Source organism: Trichechus manatus, unplaced genomic scaffold, assembly GCF_000243295.1.
Source record: "Trichechus manatus latirostris isolate Lorelei unplaced genomic scaffold, TriManLat1.0 scaffold00018, whole genome shotgun sequence".
NCBI lineage: Eukaryota > Metazoa > Chordata > Mammalia > Sirenia > Trichechidae > Trichechus > Trichechus manatus.
The window spans coordinates 4,976,537-4,994,953 of record NW_004443954.1 but is presented as its reverse complement, the minus strand read 5'-3'; the positions used below and the strand labels follow the sequence as shown (position 1 = coordinate 4,994,953).

The 18,417-nt window shown below is 40.4% G+C and overlaps 1 protein-coding gene and 1 long non-coding RNA gene across 3 annotated transcripts in view; both read left to right on the top strand.

The window, feature by feature from the left end:
* The window catches only part of KCNB2 (potassium voltage-gated channel subfamily B member 2), a 463,942-nt gene that overhangs the window by 169,795 nt on the left and 275,730 nt on the right, over positions 1-18,417 (top strand). The window lies entirely within an intron of this gene.
* Positions 1-18,417, top strand: part of LOC111819772 (uncharacterized) — a 293,733-nt gene that overhangs the window by 5,707 nt on the left and 269,609 nt on the right. The window contains exons 3-4 of the long non-coding RNA XR_002823341.1: positions 5,779-5,868; positions 18,309-18,363. This is a non-coding gene — a long non-coding RNA (uncharacterized LOC111819772). The remainder of the gene's footprint in view (positions 1-5,778; positions 5,869-18,308; positions 18,364-18,417) is intronic.

The following is an 18,417-nucleotide window of genomic DNA, read 5'->3' as shown; positions in this document are numbered from 1 at the left end:
ATTTAAAGTGAGTGGTTTCCATGAGGAGACAAATACAGAAATGGAGAGTAAGCATTTACATAAGCAGTTTGACAATGTCTGCTAAATTTAATTATAAAAGTTAGGGGCTTGGATTGAAGTACTGATAACGTACTACAACATGGATGAACCTCCAAACATTATGCTAAATGAAAGAAGCCAGACTCAAAAGGTCACATACTGTATGATTTCATTTCTATGAAATCTCTGTAATATGTAAATCCATAGAGACAGAGAGCAGATAGATGTCAATGGGTTTGGTTAGTTTTTTTAGGTATGGTATTGGAGGAAGGAAGGGTTGGGGAGAAACTGCTTTTTAGGTAAGGAGTTTTACTTTGGAATGATGGAAATGTTTTGGAACTAGATAGAGGTGATGATCGCACAACATTGTGAGTATGCTAAATGCCACTCAATGGTTCGCTTTAAAATGGTTAATTTTATGTTGTATAGATTTCACCTCCAAAATTATCTTTTTAACTACCAAGAAAAGTTGGGGGCTTATATTTTGCACATCTTTGATTTTTAATTCATTTTTCTATTAATTAATTTTTTATTAATTAATTTTTACTACATTTTATAAAAGTATCAATCTGGGAAGAGTTAGTGGGAAAAAAAGCAGAACATATACAACAGATACTTGAAGCTGCTTGGTTGGTGGGAAGAATGGACATGTTCCCATATTTCCCGCCAAGAATATAGTTTATTATTTTTTGTGAAAGTTGGTGTTTTGAGTACTACACTCTTGTTTTCTTTTTCACCTCCAAAGGCCTATAATGTCTTTTGTCTAATATTAATCCAAGGAGTATATTGTGGAATAAAGACACACTTAGGTTTTGAATTCTAGTCTGTATCCACCAAAGTGCTCCTCCTGTATAAATGTCATCCCATCTCACATACAAAATCTCACAGATTATCTAAAATAATTTTCTGTTTTATTTCTGAGATTGTTTTTCATATCACTGGGTTTTTTCCCCTAATTTGGAGGTTGTTGGTTCTAAATATTGAATTATTTGCTGAATTCCAAAATGTGTTGATATTTTAGAATTTGGAATTGTTTTTTAACTTGGAATTAATTAATTTGAGATTTTTTTCCCCGAAAAGTCTAAACTAAGAACAAAGCCTTGAAAAATATTAAATCAAATAATAGTACTGCTAGTGATGTGAGTCTCATGAGTTTTTGTTTGTTCATTTTTTTTAATGGCTTTTTTGCTAATGGTGGAATTACACAACTTAAACAAGGAAAAGTCATGGAAGCTCCATAGACACATCCAAACTCCTTAAGGGACTGAGTTGCTGGGCGGAGGGCTGTGGACACCATGGTCTCGGGGAATATCTAGCTCAATTGACCTAACACAGTTTATAAAGGCAATGTTCTACATTCTACCTGGTGAGTAGCATCTGGGGTCTTAAAAGCCTGTGAGCAGCCATCTAAGATACTCCACTGGTCTCACCTGTTCGGGAGCAAGGGAGAATGAAGAAAACAAGATACAAGGAAAAGATTAGTCCAAAGGACTAATGGACCACAACTACCACGGCCTCTACCAGACTGAGTCCAGTATAACTAATGGTGCCTGGCTACCACCACTGACTGCTCTGACAGGGATCACAACAGAGGGTCCCGGACAGAGCTGGAGAAGGATGTAGAACAGAACTCTAACTCACAAAAAAAGACCAGACTTACTGGCCTGACAGAGACTGGAGAAATCCCGAGAGTATGGAACCCAGACACCCTTTTAGCTCAGTAATGAAGTCACTCCCAAAGTTCACCATTCAGCCAAAGATTAGACAGCCCCATAAAACAAAACGAGACTAATGGGGCACAACAGTCCAGGGACAAGGACTAGAAGACAGGAGGGGACAGAAGAGCTGGTAATAGGGTACCCAAGGTTGAGAAGGGACAGTGTTGACGTGTTGTGGTGTTTTTAACCATTGTCATAAAACAATATGTATACTAACTTTAATGAGAAATTATTTGTTTTGTAAACCTTCATCTAAAGTACAATAAAAAAAAAAGAACATTGTGATTATCATAAAATGCATCTGACAGTCATCTTTGGATCAGTGTTATTAGCTGCCTTGTATCATCTGAACAAACGAAGAACAACTGAGTACTCTCTGCTTTACTTCCATACATTTGCCCTGGCCGTTCTGCAGTTCGGTAGACACCGTGGATGATGTACCTATGTGGGCGTATCTGTGTTTACATGGGAAGGTGGGCAGGCTGAAGGAAATGTGCTTCCCGCACAACTTTTCCTACCCCTGATGTACGTGTGTTCTCTGCATAAAGTGAAGACCACTTAAAAAGCTTGCTGTGACACTTATTGTCACTCTGGGAATACACCTGGTTATTGGAAGCTTTGTCCTTCCTGTGCCCTTGTCCAAGGTTCTCTGGGATTTGTTGAGAGACCGCATCACACGGGAAGCATAAATTCTCGTGTCTATCAACCCGAGGGTGCAGCCCACAGCCAGAGGGCAAGCTCTGTGGGCTACAAAAGCAACAGCTCACTGTACAGCGTGCCATTCATTCTGCTTCCGATTGGTCCCAGGCTCATAAATATATATGAGGTTCATAATATTCCAGAAATACTCCTGGTACTATTTAAAATTTAGCTAGTTTAGCCTTATCTGAGGAAGCCTGATCCTCCCAATAGTAAAGGTGTTTCAGTTGGGACTGGACGCCCCCAGGAAGGAAGAGAAAGAGAAGACCAGAGGAGGGAGGGAGTAAGGATTTCCTTTTCTTTATTGTCCCATGCGTATAAGAAATATTAACTCAGCTTACTTAGAAATAAGTAAATCATCCTAGACCTGTGTTACCTCCTAATACATCACTGTCATTTACAGTTCAACATTCTGCTTTTCTCTTTTTTGAACAGTAGGAAAATTTGAAATAAACTTGACCATTATTCCCTATGTCAAGTAAAATGTTTATCCCGAGGATCAAATGATTATGTACATTGAGAAAGAAAATTAAACATTAATATTAAATTTGTGCATTGTCATATCTATTTCCCTCATGACAGGAAGAGAATAATTATATCATTACTAAATTATGACCTATTAAAGGACTTGGAAGTACTTTAGGCCTAATTTAATTTTTGTTTGTTTATTCTGCAAAGTCATTTCTTAAAATATCCTCTTCCAGGCATGCAAAGCCCTGTATTTTACATGAGGTGTTAGGAGGAAGACTGGCTTTTAGAGTCAGATCAGAGTTTGCATATGTGAAGTGTCCATATCTGTTCACTCACATATATATCCGCTCCCTTTTGTCTTTCCAAAGTAAGCCCTTCTCAGTATTCAGAAGTACCAGAATTTAAATACTGTATGGATTTGTTCCTGCATCTTAAAAGGAAACCTGCTTTAAGCGATCATTCTTAAGACCAAAAATAAATAAATCCATCATGTAGCAGTAGTTTTTAAATAACAACAATAAAAAAAAGGAAACACTTGATCAAAATGTTCCAGAAGATGGTGACTTCTACATAGCCATTAAAAAAAAAAAGAGTAGTTTTTCAAATCTCTCCAGCTATAACAAAATACAGAATATTATATGCTAATTCATCAGTATGCGCCATTGGTAGATGTATTTTTTTTCAACACTGAGTGCAGCATGTTACCTGTATTATCAATCTAGATCAAACAATAAGTAGTACTAGTTGCTGTTTTTACTGAAAAGTCGATAATCTGTGTGACCATCTTTCATGAAGAGAGAAAAATACAATTTTTTGAAACAGTAAATAAATTTTTATTTGTTCAACTTGTTGAACTTTATGTTTCAGGCTCATAAGTTGATTTATATTTTCCCCCTGAAAACAAGACAGCTAAGTTTTTGTCCCAGTTAAGTCATTAATTTAATTGTATAAAGCTGAATAATTAACTTGTTGAGCCTCTACTTCCTTGTCTGTAAAATGGGTTAATGAATACCCAATTTAGAGACAACTTTTGAGGAATAAGTTATATAATCAGTGTTAAGTAAGTAGAACCCTACCTGGCATAAAGTATATGCCCAACATATGTAGGTTGATGTTATTCGTTAGTTGTTGGTTAGTTAGCTCGTTAGTTATAAATAGCTACCTCTCTTCTACTGCCTTCCCTATTTCTGTCTTCCAATTTTGAAAAGGAAATAAAAATTTCACACTTTAAGGAAAGTAGAAGAATGTTTAATTCTGTTTCTTCTACCTAGAAACTTCACCTTGTCAGCACTGGAAGTAGTTTACCTAAATATTTCCTCCTCCTATTTTAGCAATAAAATACCTGCTTCAAAAAGGAGAGACCAGGTGCTCAAATAAGTATAGTATTCACTTAGAGAATTTCCCATGTTCACGTGATTATGAGACTATGGTAAATGTTATCAGATACGATGGATTTTTAAAAATTAATCAAGATAACAAAGTTGCATTTTTAAAAATGAGGGCCTGCTTGATCTGTATTGGACATCTTTAATTCATTCACGTAGTGATCGTGTGACCAAAGGAAGAGGTTCCTTTAAGCAGCAAAGGAAGAGCCATAGGCAAAGTAAATAGGAGCATTACCAAATACTGTCTTTTCTTTCTCTGGTATAATTTTTCTATTCTTGACTAATTCAACTCATCCATTGTATTTCCTAGAACTAATTTTTGTTGCATCAATGTATTCATAACCCCAGAATGAATCACTGACAGAACTTTAGCCATTATTTAACACGGTCAGATATTTCCAGCAATTTTTTTTATCCTGATTACTTAATACTTTCTGTGTCTGTTTTGTATTTTTCAAGTCCTCTTGGCAATTAGGTATTAGCTGTACAAGGTGACAGATCAGATTACCGCCAGTGGTAGACTATAGATTGAGTCAGATCTTGATCCTAGGATGTAGCCAATGAACCACACTGAGCAAGTGATTTTTCTGATGTGATTGGGTATCTGGCACTCGCAGACTCGTCTATCTGAGGCGGTTTGGTGTGACCTTGTCAGGAGACAGGGGGATAAAGCTAATGGTTTTTGAAGTTTCCCTCTGCCTTCTTGCCTCTCCTCTTTCCTTCCTTCAGTAAATATCTATTAAGGGCCTCCTGTGTGCTCAGTGCTTTGGCAAGAGCCGGGGGATGAATTAGACCTGATCCTGCCCTGAAGGGGTTTATAATCTAGCAGGGAGATAAAACAGGAGTAACTAGGATGCTTATGCTAAGTGGCATGAGAGATGTGTAAAGTGATAGGATAATTCATAAGGCAGAGTTTATTTTCAGTTTTTGGAATTAAATAAAACATGAATCTCTCAGAGGAGCTGATAAAAGCTATAGATCTTTCTTCAGAAAAATGTATCTCCTATTATGCATATAATTTCAAATGATTCATAGAACCACTTGAGGGGCGTGTGTATGGATATGTATGTGTATGCATATGTGTGTGGATTGTGTGTGTGTGTGCGTGTATTTGACTTGAGCCTTCAAGTTCAGATAGGGTTTGGATGGGAAGGAGAGAACAGCCCAAGGAAACTGGAAACCAGAAGCCAGGAAAGCACAAGCAGCAGAAAGGAACAGCCCTGTTCTGGTCTTACCTTCTGCCTTATTATACAAGAACCAATTTTCTGTCTAGTCACCTGCTAAACTTTAGGAGACATGCTAAAGATGTTCCACTTGGGTAACCACCCCACCCTTTTTTTCATCAATTATCTTTTCCATCTAATGAGAAGTGTTCTATTTTCTTTATGTATTTGTCTATGGGGAAAGCAATTTAAAAAATTGTGGCTTTGTGTAATTAATCCGTTGTTTATCTTTCCTACATACAGCTAAAACGGGGTTACCTTCCCAAGAAATTTTGCATGTAACTTTCTATCATCTCAGTCATTCATATGCAAGACGGAAAAGTACTGATTTTAGTAAGTTACTGTTTAATCAATGTAAATGACACTGCTGCCTAGTTGCTAAAGGTTATTATGCTGTCTTTTTCCATTATTGGAGTGTTTAGAGGTTCATATTCAGAATAAACAGAATGATACAACAGATAACCGAAGAAACTATCCACTTGCCATTGCATGTGAAATATACCTCAGCTTTCTCATCCGAAAAGTGGTCCTTGGGTAGCACAAATGGTTTCCATTTGACTACCAACCTAAATGGTTGTCTGTTCAAACCCCCCTGGCAATCTGCTTCTGTAAAGATTATAGCCAAGAAAACCTTATGGAGTATCTCTACACATGGGGTTGCCACGAGTCGAAATTGAGCCCAAACTGTTTTTGCCACCCAGGGACCTTGGATTAGAAATAAGGTCCATTTAAAGTCAACTCAGTTTCAGAAAATTCAAACTTGCAAAACAGGTTATTTGGGGAGCAGTTATTCACATAGAAAAGGTGATGTTTTAAATACAAGACAGTATTTGAATAAAAACAATGCTGCAGGTCCTTTAACTGTGCTCTTCTAAAACAGTAGTTTCAGTTTTCCAAATGTGGCGCCTGGACCAGCAGCATCAATAGCACCTGACAACTGTTAGAAATGCTAACTCTGGGCGTGGGAGTCCAGTAACTGGTGTTGTACCAAGCCCTCTAGGTGATTCAAATACATGTGAACATTTGAGAACCGCTGCACTTGGCTGCTAACCAAAAGGTCGGCGGTTCAAACCCATCAGCTGCTCTATGGGAGAAAGATATGGCAGTCTGTTTCCATAAAGATTTATAGCCTTGGAAACCCTATGGGGCAGCTCTACTCTGTCCTGCAGGGTTGCGATGAGTCAGACAACTTGACAGCAGCTAGGTTTGTTTTTTTTTTTGTTTGTTTTGTTTTTGTTTTTGATTAACACATTTCAAATTAAAACTAAACTTCATGGAGAATAGGGCAGTGTTAATTGCTGCCTGCAAAATATTATTATAACCATTTTCTTTAGAAGCAATATTTAAGAGATTAATCAATTACATAAAAGCAAGCACATCCCATAGCAGTGGAAGTCATTTAGTGACCAAGTGATTTATTAGTAATACCCACCTCATTGCCCTGCGTCCAACAGCAGGTGCACACTGCACAGATTCAGTATGAGCTGTGATACTTCACAATACTACCCCTGTCCCTTTATGCAGCTTTTTTTTTTAACTTCTCCCCTACTTCCATTATTTCATACTTCCAAAACTGGGCAAGAGGATAGGATAGAATAGGCAGAATTAACATTAAAGGGACCTTCTTTAATACTGTTTCTAAGAATTTATCCTAAGGAAATAACCATGCATGTGTTGAGGGTGGCTATAGAGTCACTGTGAGTTGGAATTGACTCACAGCAGTGGGTTACAAGAGCAAAAAAAAAAAAAAAAGGGGGGGGGGAATTCATAAATATCCAATAGCTGATGAAATGGTTCAAAATTAATGGAATACAGACAAAAGGAGATACTATGCAACCACTTAAAATGGTATGGAAAATCATAATATATTAAGTGGAAAAAACTTACAAAGTAGTACTTCTTTATGTAAAATGAAAAAAGCAGTTGCCATCAGGGTGATTCTGACTCATGGTGACCCACGTGTGTCGGAGTAGAACTGTGCTCCATAGAGTTTTCAATGGTTGATTTTCTGGAAGTACATCACCAGGCCTTTCTTCTGAGGCACCTTTGGATGGACTCAAACCTCCAACCTTTTGGTTAGCAGTCGAGTGTGTTAACCATTTGCACCATCCAGAGACTCCTAGAATAGATATTCGTACACACAAACATTTTACATGTTATCCAAAATATTAACAATGATTATTTCTGGAAAGTGAGGTTACAGGTAATTTTAATTTTCTTCTGTTTTATTGTGTGTATTTTCTATGTTTTCTACAATGGTTATCCTAACTTGATGTAAAATACCTAGCAAAACAAAGCATTAGATATGCTTTCATCTTCACCTTTGTTATTGACGATTAGGCAAGAAACCTAACACTGTATCAAAACATGATCTTGTCAGACAGACTTGTATACCAGTGTTCATTGCAGCACTGTTCACAATGCTCAGCAGGTGAAATAACCTTAATGCATCAACAGATGAATGGATGAATAAAATGTAGTACATACATACAATGGACTACTATTCAGCCAGTAGGAGAAATGAAGTCTGGATACATGCTACAATATGAATGGATCTGGAAGACATTATGCCGTGTAAAATAAGTCAATCACAAAAGGACAAATATTGCATGACCTCACTTGTATAAAAAGATAAGAAAAGGCAAATGTATAGAGAACAAAGTTCATTAGTGGTTACTGGGGTGGGAGGGAGGGAAAGGGAGGGCTAACAGTGACTGAAAAATTGCATTGATTAAGGGTAGGGTTGCACAGCCGATTATTGTAATTGCTGTCAGTAAGTTGTACACCTGTAAAAAGTTGAATTGGCAAAAGTTGTGTGGTAGATATATTTACAACAACGACAAAAAAAAAAAAAAGTGTTGCTGCTGCTTAGGTACAACCAAAAACCTCATGGGATTTGATTTCCTGGATTCAAGGTTTAGGGTCATGGTGTCAAGGGACATCCCAGTTAATTGGCCAAATAACATATTTAGTGCCTCTGTTCTACCTCCTAGTTCAGTGCCTAGTGCCTGGGGTCTCAATGGCTTGCAAGTGGCCATCCAAGACACAACAATTGGTCTCTATTCACCTGGAGCAACAGAGGAAGAAGGAGAGTCAGGAATAGGAGGAGGATATGGAATGTGTGGCTAATTGCCTCCATGAACAGTTGCCTCCTTTGCCATGAGACCAAAAGAACTGGATGGTGCCTGGCCACCATTAGTGAACATTTTTATTCAAAGATTCCATAGCAGAATCCTGATCAAAAGGGGGGAAATGCAAAACAGAATTTAACATTTTCATGGTCTCCAGACATCCTGGACCCATGAAGGTTGGATGAACCCCTGAAACTACTGCCCTGAGATAATCATTAAACCCTAAACCAGACATATCCCCTGAAGTCTTCTTAAAACCAAACAGTAGTTTAGCTTAAATAGTAAAAACATCCTCTGCCTTAAGCCTTATGCTCTTTTAAGAACTATCTCTATGGGATCAAATTGACAACAACTTGAAAGATTAGATGAGAACCTCAGGGGGCAGTGACTTTATGTTAATAGGGGAGGATCACCTCAAAAAGGAGAGTGGGAATGGTTGCACAACTCAGAGAACGTAATCACTGTCACTAAATGGTACATGTGGAAACTGTTGAATTGGTGTATGTTTTGCTGTGAATATTCTCAACAACAACAACAAAATAAATAAAATTATTAACAACAAACACATGCTGTTATTAGTGGATGCACATACTCAAAACATGATTTCCCAGACTTCAGATTTTTTTTAGGCTGGAGGAACTCAGTCAGCACTGCTATCATTTCCAGTTAACTCGGTTTCTTCCCCACCCTCAAGCTTGTCATCTTCCTGGAAACTCCCGATAGAGACTGACGTGGATATGAGTTTATGAACACAGGCAGAAGTACGTATCTTCAAATAGCACCAAACAAGTCTGTACCTGCTCCTGTTGTCAGTCCCCTAAATGGTGACAAGCTCTGCATGTGGCCTGGCTGCAGTTTTCACTAGCTGAGAAGTCCGTTTCGTGTCCATTTTGTGTTTTCTCCCCCAGAGGCTTGGAAATAGGACATGCAGTCAATTACTTTGCTAGTGGCCATTCAGAAGCCCTGGACTCCCTGCACATCAGAGAGGAGGGCAGAGCTGACCTTATCAGGGCCTTCCTGGCTCCTGCTCTTGCTCTTGGAGGCAAAGATATGCTGTGGAGAAACCAAACCATGATGTACCATTCGTTTAATTTAAAAGCCAGCTTCTGCCAGGAATTGGCTAGAAAAATAGCTGGAGTTGGTAAATGTTGTATTCTGTTTGTTTGAGTCCTGCAAGCCTGGTGGACACAGACTTCAATGGAACTTGCCAGGAAGAACTATGTTACCCCATAGAGGGGGCTTGTGGGGGTGGCTGTGAAAGACGCGGTCACCAGGTTCTGATGGGGAATGTTTGGAGTTTTGTAGGTTTCCTGGGGTCCTTTCCCTCAGCTCTACTGCCCCTTTGGCTTTCTATGCACAGCATTTGGACTGCCCTTCCTCACAGTGACCTGGTCCCATCTCCAGGACGACGGGGAGCATTAAGAAGGAACCACTTCCCCAGCTCAGTTCTATGAAGGAAGCTTTTTGGTTGGCTTCTCATCTTGCTGGAGCAGCAATGGGGAGCTCTTACGTAAATATCAATAAACGCTTAATCAAAGGTCAGTGAGGGGAGGGTGTGGAAATTAAAGGCTTTTTCTTTCCTAGCTTCACCATTCTGCACAATTCTAAATTCAGTTGTGGTGCTGTTAGGAGGACAGAGCTTGGGATCCGCTTACACAAGAATGTTAGAAACACTCCCTACTGTTGGGAGATGTGGATAGCGAAGGTCCAGCTCCTGGGGAAGCATACCGTGAGATGGAGTCCGTTAGGTGCCCTCGAGTCAGTGTCAACTCATACAGACTCCAGATGACAAAGTAGAACTGCCCCGTAGGGTTTCCTGGGCTGTAATCTTTACAGGAGCCGATCGCCAGGTCTTTCACAGAACTGCTGGGAAGGTTCGAACCACTAGCCTTTTGGTTAGCAGGTGAGCACCTAACCACTGAGCCATCAGGGCCCCCAGCAGGCAGTAAACAGATTAGGGAGTGTCCTCAGGCTCAACACCTGTGGAGAGTGAGGAGCGCAGGACTGGGCAGAGAAGGAAATTGATCTGCAATGCAGCCACCACCGAGGCCTCAACTGACAGTTTCTTTGGAGCGAGGCTAGCGCTACCATTGGGATGATAGCTCTACAGTTGGGATGTCTCCAGTTGGGATGAGAGGTCTGGGTCTTTATCACCCAGCACTGACCAGTCCTTGGATGCCGGCTACCCCTAAGACAACGGTGCGACCTTGGACAAAGTGGCTCTCTTCAGCCTCAGACGATGCTCACAGAGGATATTAGCTGAGAGCTACTGGCTGCCAATAATTCTAGCTTCTAAAAGGGTAGGGTGAGCGCTTCTACCCTGAGGTTAGGGTAGGGGAAAATTTGGGCCATACCCCATTATCCTGCTGCAAAGAATAGCCACACACACAAAAAAAAATCTGACTGAAATCACTGGTTAAAATGAGTTATGGGAGCAGTTGTGGAGAAAAAAGTGTGATCATTGAACCTCCTGAAAACTACACATGCCAGTCACAGAGGAAGTACTCAGTTAAATGGCATGACATTCATGGAGAGTAGCTGATGCTTTCAAATACCATCCTATTGTTCTCACTCTTAGTATTGCCTCTGATTATATGCTTACAGATTTAAACCTACTAAAAAACTTTCTAGAGCTGGGTCAAAGGCTGATATCTGCATTTGAATTCTCAGTGTACAGTTAAAAATCCATTCTCGGATAATGTCAGCACTGTGAAAAAGCAGACCTTTGCTACTAGAGTTAATTGAAAGAGTTCAGGTCCAAATTACTTTATCAGTTATTTAGTCAATGACATTTATTGTACAAAGAACCTCTTATATAAAGATTCTGGGCATCACCAAAGTGAATGGAAATAATGACTGCTAACATTTGGCTCATTCTTCATTGTCTATAGAATATTTTAACATAATTTTTTGTCTTTTAATGAGTTGTATGTATAGATGAAAAAAAGTGAAGTTCAGAAAAGCAAGTAAATTTCCCAAAAGTCAAACAACTAATAAGTGGTATTATCATGCAAAACAAAGCCAAATATGGTTTAAATCTTAGCTCAGAGGGACCCTTTCTTTCTACATGAGTGAATCCCTCTGATATCTTAGTTTCTTAATATGTTCTTTACCTACTCATCTGTTGAGACTAAAGCTCCAGCTGTTTACCAGGGAAGTGACTTAGCTGAAGATTTATTATCCCCGGAGGCTGTTTCCTTAGATAGTCCCTCTCTGGTCCATAGAGCCTTTCAAGTTTGTCTCAGATCAAACTGTTATCCTGTCATTAGATTCTATAGGTAGGAACTATCTCCCATCTACCAGCTCTGTCAAAGATGCCCACATAGAGTCCAATCCAGTTTTCCTCGTAGAACGTAAAGACAGTGAAATAGGATGTTAGAGGAAATGTAAAATAGGCCTCACTGGTGGAGAGAAGTGTGGAGAAGATTAAGAACTGCTGACACACTCTACTTTTAAAAAGGTAAATCTTATTGGTAGGTCATTCTAGAGTCTCTAAAAGTGGGCACTTCTATCTGCTGTGACGTTGGGTGTAGTGTAGGGTGGCTCAGTAGACTGTAAATACAAAACAAACCCATTGCCATCAAGTCGATTCAGGATAGGACGAGTAGAACGGCCCCATAGAGTTTCCAAGGAGTGGCTGGTGGATTTGAACTGCCAGCCTTTTGGTTAGCAGTCAAGCTCTTAACCACTGCACCACCAGGGCTCCAGTAGACAGTAAGAACTCACTAAAATGGAGTTTGGTTTGAGGGTAGAGAAGGGCAATCAGGCCAAGTAGACCAGGGCATCTAGAGAACACAGGACATCCGTAGACAACGTAGGAGATAGCAGGGCTGGTTTGTCTAGCATATAGAGCTTGAAATATTTGTCACCAGGAAGCCTGGCAGCATATAATAACACTCCAACAACCCTCTCTGGGAGAAAGGGAAGGGCAAAAAAAGAAGCTCACCCATTAAAGACCCTAGGTGCTAGACAGGTTACCAGATAGATTCAGACTCAGAGGGACAAGACAGGGACCCAGCTCCTAAACAGGATATACTTTGGGTCTTGGACAGGGGATGGGACACAGGCCCATTCCTAGAGCTGGGAGTCCCCAGTCAGAAGGAGCCAGCAGCAGGCCTGACTAGCAAAGTAAAGATGTTTTACAGAGACTCCATAGGTGACCCTCCAAGGCCAGGGCAAAATAGAGAGATTGCTAAATTCATCTGATGGAAGCTGAGGGGGACCTGGACTGGGTCAGGTTGGGGGATTGAGAGAACATGGGACTGGCAGCAGGCAATGGCATCACTAAGGTTGGTGTCACCCAGTGCAGTAACTCATGGGGTCACCCCCCACCCATGCTAATTCACGCTAATTGCCACAATATTGTAGCTAAAACACCGGAAAATTTGACACAATCAGCAACTATAAAAACACTGGCAGCAACGAAAACACCGGCATGTGCTTGTAGCACGTGCAGATGAAATCACGATTGGAAGCATCACTGTAATTGAGTAATAATGACAGCTCCGACACGAGAGCATTAGAAGGTTCAAAAAGGAAATTAGCATGGAGTTTGAGCCTGGTAGGTATATTGTTACATGTAAGCTAGGCTTATGAAAAGTGTTTTTGTTGTTATAACTAACTACAGGGATGTTTTTATTAAAAATAAATTTTTGCTGAAACACTGCACAAAAATTTTATAGACAGTCATTTTGGTGTCACTCCCTCTAAAAGTGTTACCCAATGCAGTCCATACCCCCCACACCCAGCTAGTGACACCACTGGCAGCAAGACACTGAGCCTCCTGGAAATAGAAAGGAAAAGAGTCAGACTGAGAACTTCTGATTGGGGAGAAGGTGTAGCAATGGGGCCGGTGTTTCCCCGTAAGAGGACTGATGATGATGCCTGCCATAGGCATCCTGCACTGACCAGTGGGGCTTGTGTCTGCTGGGCAGGGATAGGGGAATCATTGAAATGAGCCGAAAAGCCTTCTGAAGACTCTGAGCCTTCTCTCCTCCACTAGCTAATGTCCTGACTTTCCACAATTAAAAATAATGTGTAGCCCTGATTGAATAGCTAAATATTGATACTTGGTTATGGATCTGTAGGTTGAAGTGCATCATGGATTCTGGCTCTAACTGTTGGTTTCAAACCACCAACCACAATTACAGAAAAAAAAGTAAAAAAATAAATAAGTGCAGTCAACAGGTGACCCGTATTGAATAAAATGCCTTTCCTCGGAGGTGACTGTGAATCCTTCAGGCATCAGGATTGTTGCTTCATTGCCTCAGAGACGTAAATTACCAGTTAGTGTCATGGTGCCAAGTCTCCCCTCTTGCATATAGACACAGGGATTTCTAGCTTTGCTCACCATCTCCTAAATCATATTGTTCCCATCTGTGCACAGTTCTGTGCTCAACACTCCACGAGTAAGGAAAATAAACCTTGACCTGTCTTTCCATTGTCTAAAGCATAATAAAAAATATGCTTATCATTTTTGTATGATACGAAGCCCCCTTTGAAGCAGAGTGATAGGCAAAGTGGTCAGAAGTTTGTTAAAATAATGATTGGGTCTCATTGCTTTACAATCACATACTTCTCAAAAACATTTTTAAGACATTAAACTGCTTTGCTGTTGTGTTGCCCATAGCTCCAATCTCTGTTCAAGAATCTGTGTATGTTTAGGGTGTGTGTTGCTCATTGTGCACCTGGTCCTCTGCTGAATGCACTCCTGGCAGGCTTCTTTGTTTAAGACCACCCTAGTATCCCATTCCACACCTTACCTTGTAAATGGTGGTGCTTTCTGATTAGTGCTTTATGGACTAAGAAGGGACCTTGAGAGGTTATTTAATGTCAAGCCTTGCCTTCAGAGAGAGTCAGAGCTAAAGCATCCCAAAGAGGTAACGACTTAACTTTCAAAAACATCCAGAGAAAGTAATTTCACAGCTTTCCTTACTAACCTACTTAAGTATTTTAAAAGATAATAACCTTAACAGACAGAAAGTAGCTCTTTTTTACATTTCTAGTAGGTTCCTTGTGCTACAGTTTAAATTCTTAAGAGCCCAGGATGGACAAAGAATGGTTGGTGGATGCCCTATATATTCTGAAAGAGCCTCCTAATTGCCCCCATATTTCTCTTCTCCCTAACTACCTGGTTATTTCCTCATTGATCTTCAAGCACAGCTTTCTTGTTTGGTTGGGTTGGTTGGATTTTTGTTTTTTAGTCTGCATTTCTCAGAATACAAATGGAACACAGAGGAGGCGTGCCCACTGATATGAGCTAGAGAGTATCAGAAAACCTGACCCGCCACTCATCCAAGCACAGAGTCCAGTCACCATTCCAAGCCCCATAAGGGTTCTTCCACATCTCAAGAACTAAAAGTGGCACGCCTTCTAACTATGAAAGGTAGAACATGAATCAAGTTTGTTTGTTTTCCTGTCTCAGCTTATTTTTCTCCCATTTTCTGAATCACCAAGATATGCCCTGGAAAGTAAGATTTTTCAATTTCAAATGAACTATCAGTCATGGTCTCAGGCACCAGGAAACAGACCACACAGCAGACTCAAATTAAGGTAGTTTGAGAAACATGTAACAAAGGGAATCTTTACAAAGATGGAGCAAGGTGAGCGGAACAGCAAGAGGTAGTAATGGTAGGGCCTTTTCCCACCCCCAGGCCTGAGAAGTTGAGGAAACTAGAACCCAGACACAGAAAGGCTGTGTAGAGAGAGCTCCCTGACAGGAGCTAAGACCTTGGATGAGGAGCTGCAACTCCACAGCCCACTCCTGCCCCATTGGCCCCATTGACCCCACTGGCCAACCCCAACAGGAAGCTGGAGGGCAAGGGAACTTATTGCATTAGTCGATTTCAGTCAGCCTCCCAGGGCCCAGAACAATATGGGGAAGAGTGGAGAGATTTCCAGCACAGGTGGTGAAAAGATATTTGGCTTCTTATGAAGTGAAACTTGGGTTATCTATTCGGCTTAGTTTCTTCTTTGTTTAGAAAGTACATTATTTCAACAGTGTGATCGTGGGAGAAACAGCTAAGTGTTTGTGGAGGTGAATCTACAATTTTGTTCTAATTTGCTGAGGTCATTTAAAATGACTTATCCTGGTACAATAAAGAATCAATAGTTGAGTACGGACTGGAAGTTACCATTGATTTCGGGGAATGCCATCCTCTGGTGCATTATCTTAGAGTTAATGCTTCTCCCATCAAGGGCTGGAACAAGCCTCAAATCTCCTTGCAAGGGTTTTTTTGCACCAGTGTTAATTATTCAGACATTTTACCCTTTAATGGTAGAAAGGTGATTACTTCTCAGTCTTTGATTTCAGTGTCTTCATGAATGTGCCTTTCCTCTCACACCTCAGCTGGGAAACAAACACAAACTTGTTTTACACAGAGCCACGTGGTCAAATATTATTCCAGGTTCCTACCTTTGGACCACACAATAATGTCTTTCTGCCTGTATTTTTCATAATAATGGAAGCAATGTGTTTCCAAAAGTCTGACATCATTTAAAGAATGAGAATCTGGCATAAGGTTATTCTTATCCCTATCCTATTTTTATCCACGGACTTGGTAATATAGAAGACTTTAGAAATCAAACTCTTTCCCAAGATCACCTTTTTACCTAGAGGATATCAGTAGCTTAACTTGTAACTTGGATATATACCTTGCCAGGTTGTTAAGGAATAGCTAGTAAAAAATGACAAGCGTTGAATAAAGTGACACATTGTTTAATCTTGTGATAATGGTGCCCTTTCTATAAACAAACATTATTTATTGCCCCTTTATATATTTTCGTCAAGCAGCCAGTGATTTGAGCTTAACCTCTCTGGTTAAATATATTTAGAAGAGCAGAAATAGAATACTATTTTTTTTCTACTGAAAGAAAAATGGAAAAAAGAAAAATCTCCCTCGTCTGTCTCTATCACTTTCATTATGAAACTTAAAAACTTTTTCTAATTTTCATTGGTATGGGGTAAGGACAGAAGAAGATTCTCAAAACATTTTCTTTTAATTATTTAAACTTCGGTTGAACTTCTTAAATAAAGAACCAGTTTCTTTCAGTCTCTCAGTTATTCATCAAGTATGGCTTTGTTTGGCAATAATGGAACTACTCAGTAAGTTGCTATGTGCCCGGAATGGGCTAATGCTTCTTCCAGAGATGCCTGAGTATTGTCTGATGGTTGCTCAGCCATGCAAAATAGCTGCACTGCCCCTAGATAAAACTAAAATAGTTATTGTTGACTTTGTCACCTCCTTCCCCGTCAGTAACCCACCCCGGAGTGTCCGTGGCCTTCAGTCTGCCCTGACCTGTCCAGGGAATCTATTGCAGCACCCCCCATCCCATCACAACATTTTTACCTTGTGTTCCAGCACTCTCAGGATTGTATTAGCTGGCAGATATATTTGGGCAATAATGGATTAACTGAATCCATTTCAGTCCAATGACATACTTAAATTTCATAAAGGCCTTTCAGAGACACTAATACAAAGAAATGGTGGCAATTTGAGGGCAGTTATGCTTTCTGGTTCCCTTCAAATCACACACCACAGGATGTGGCTACTACTTGGATATGCTACTTTGTTTCTCATATATTACCTCTTTCAGGTCTCACAATGACCTGCTAAATAAGAAACCAATACTTGGAAATGATAAATGTTTTACCCAAAGACATAGATGATTAGAGCCAATAATGAAATGATATGGGGACTATTGCCTTAATCATCATGGAGGCTTTGCTTATTTTGCAGCATAGGGAGAGGGAAGTGAGTGTGTGTGTATGTGTGAGTACGTGGGTGTGTGTCGGGGGGGTGGGTGTGTGTGAGTGTGTGGAAAGAACAGAAACTAAGGGAAGAGTGGATGGGAAAAGCAGTGGGCGCCCACCTACCTCAGCAATGGTAACAGTCAGCCCTCCACTGAGCTTGAGGTTACCAGTGGCCTGGCCACAAGAATGAAAGAAGAACCTTCAGTATTGCCAAGGACTCTCCAACCTGTCACCTCCCTTGTTAGATACAAAAGATTTCCTAACCAAGACTTAATGAAACATCCAGATGTACCCCTGGGCATCTTTAGAAATTTTAAGAAAAAAATGAGAGGCGATGGATTAGAACCTCTCTCAATGCTATTCAAGCAGATAGAGAGGTTAGAGCATTATTTCTTCATTTATTTATTCAACAATATTAATGGACTTCATGTATCAAGATGGGCTAAGTTATGCTAGTGACAGACATCACGAGTATCTCAGTGGTCTGCCATGACAAGGATTTGTTTCTGGCTCACGCTCTGTGTCCATTACGGGTCAACTAGGGCCTGTGCCAGTGTCGTCCTCAGTCCAGGATCCAGACTGACAGAGCAACCACCATCTGGAGAGTTTCTGGTCCCAACATCAGGGGAAAGGAGAAACCAGTAGGGTCTGGCACTACAATTAAATATTCTGGCCCAGATGTGATACACTTCGCTCCACTCCCAGCTGACTAGAGTACATTGCACGCCCTACAGAAAGAATGAGAGCCAGGAAATATAGTCCTACCATGAGCCTAAGGAGGCAGAGAGCCAGAGATATTTGTGAATACCACTAATGACAACCACACAGCCTGCATGTACCAGGCTGTCAATGAGGTCAAGGCTCACACTCTCTCCCTTTGTGGTCCATAGGTTCATACTGAAGACACAGATGAGTAAACCGGCAACTTCAAAAATGTCGAATAAGGTTGGTGATAAAGGATGCATGAAGCATATAGAGGAGGGGAATCCTAACTCAGTG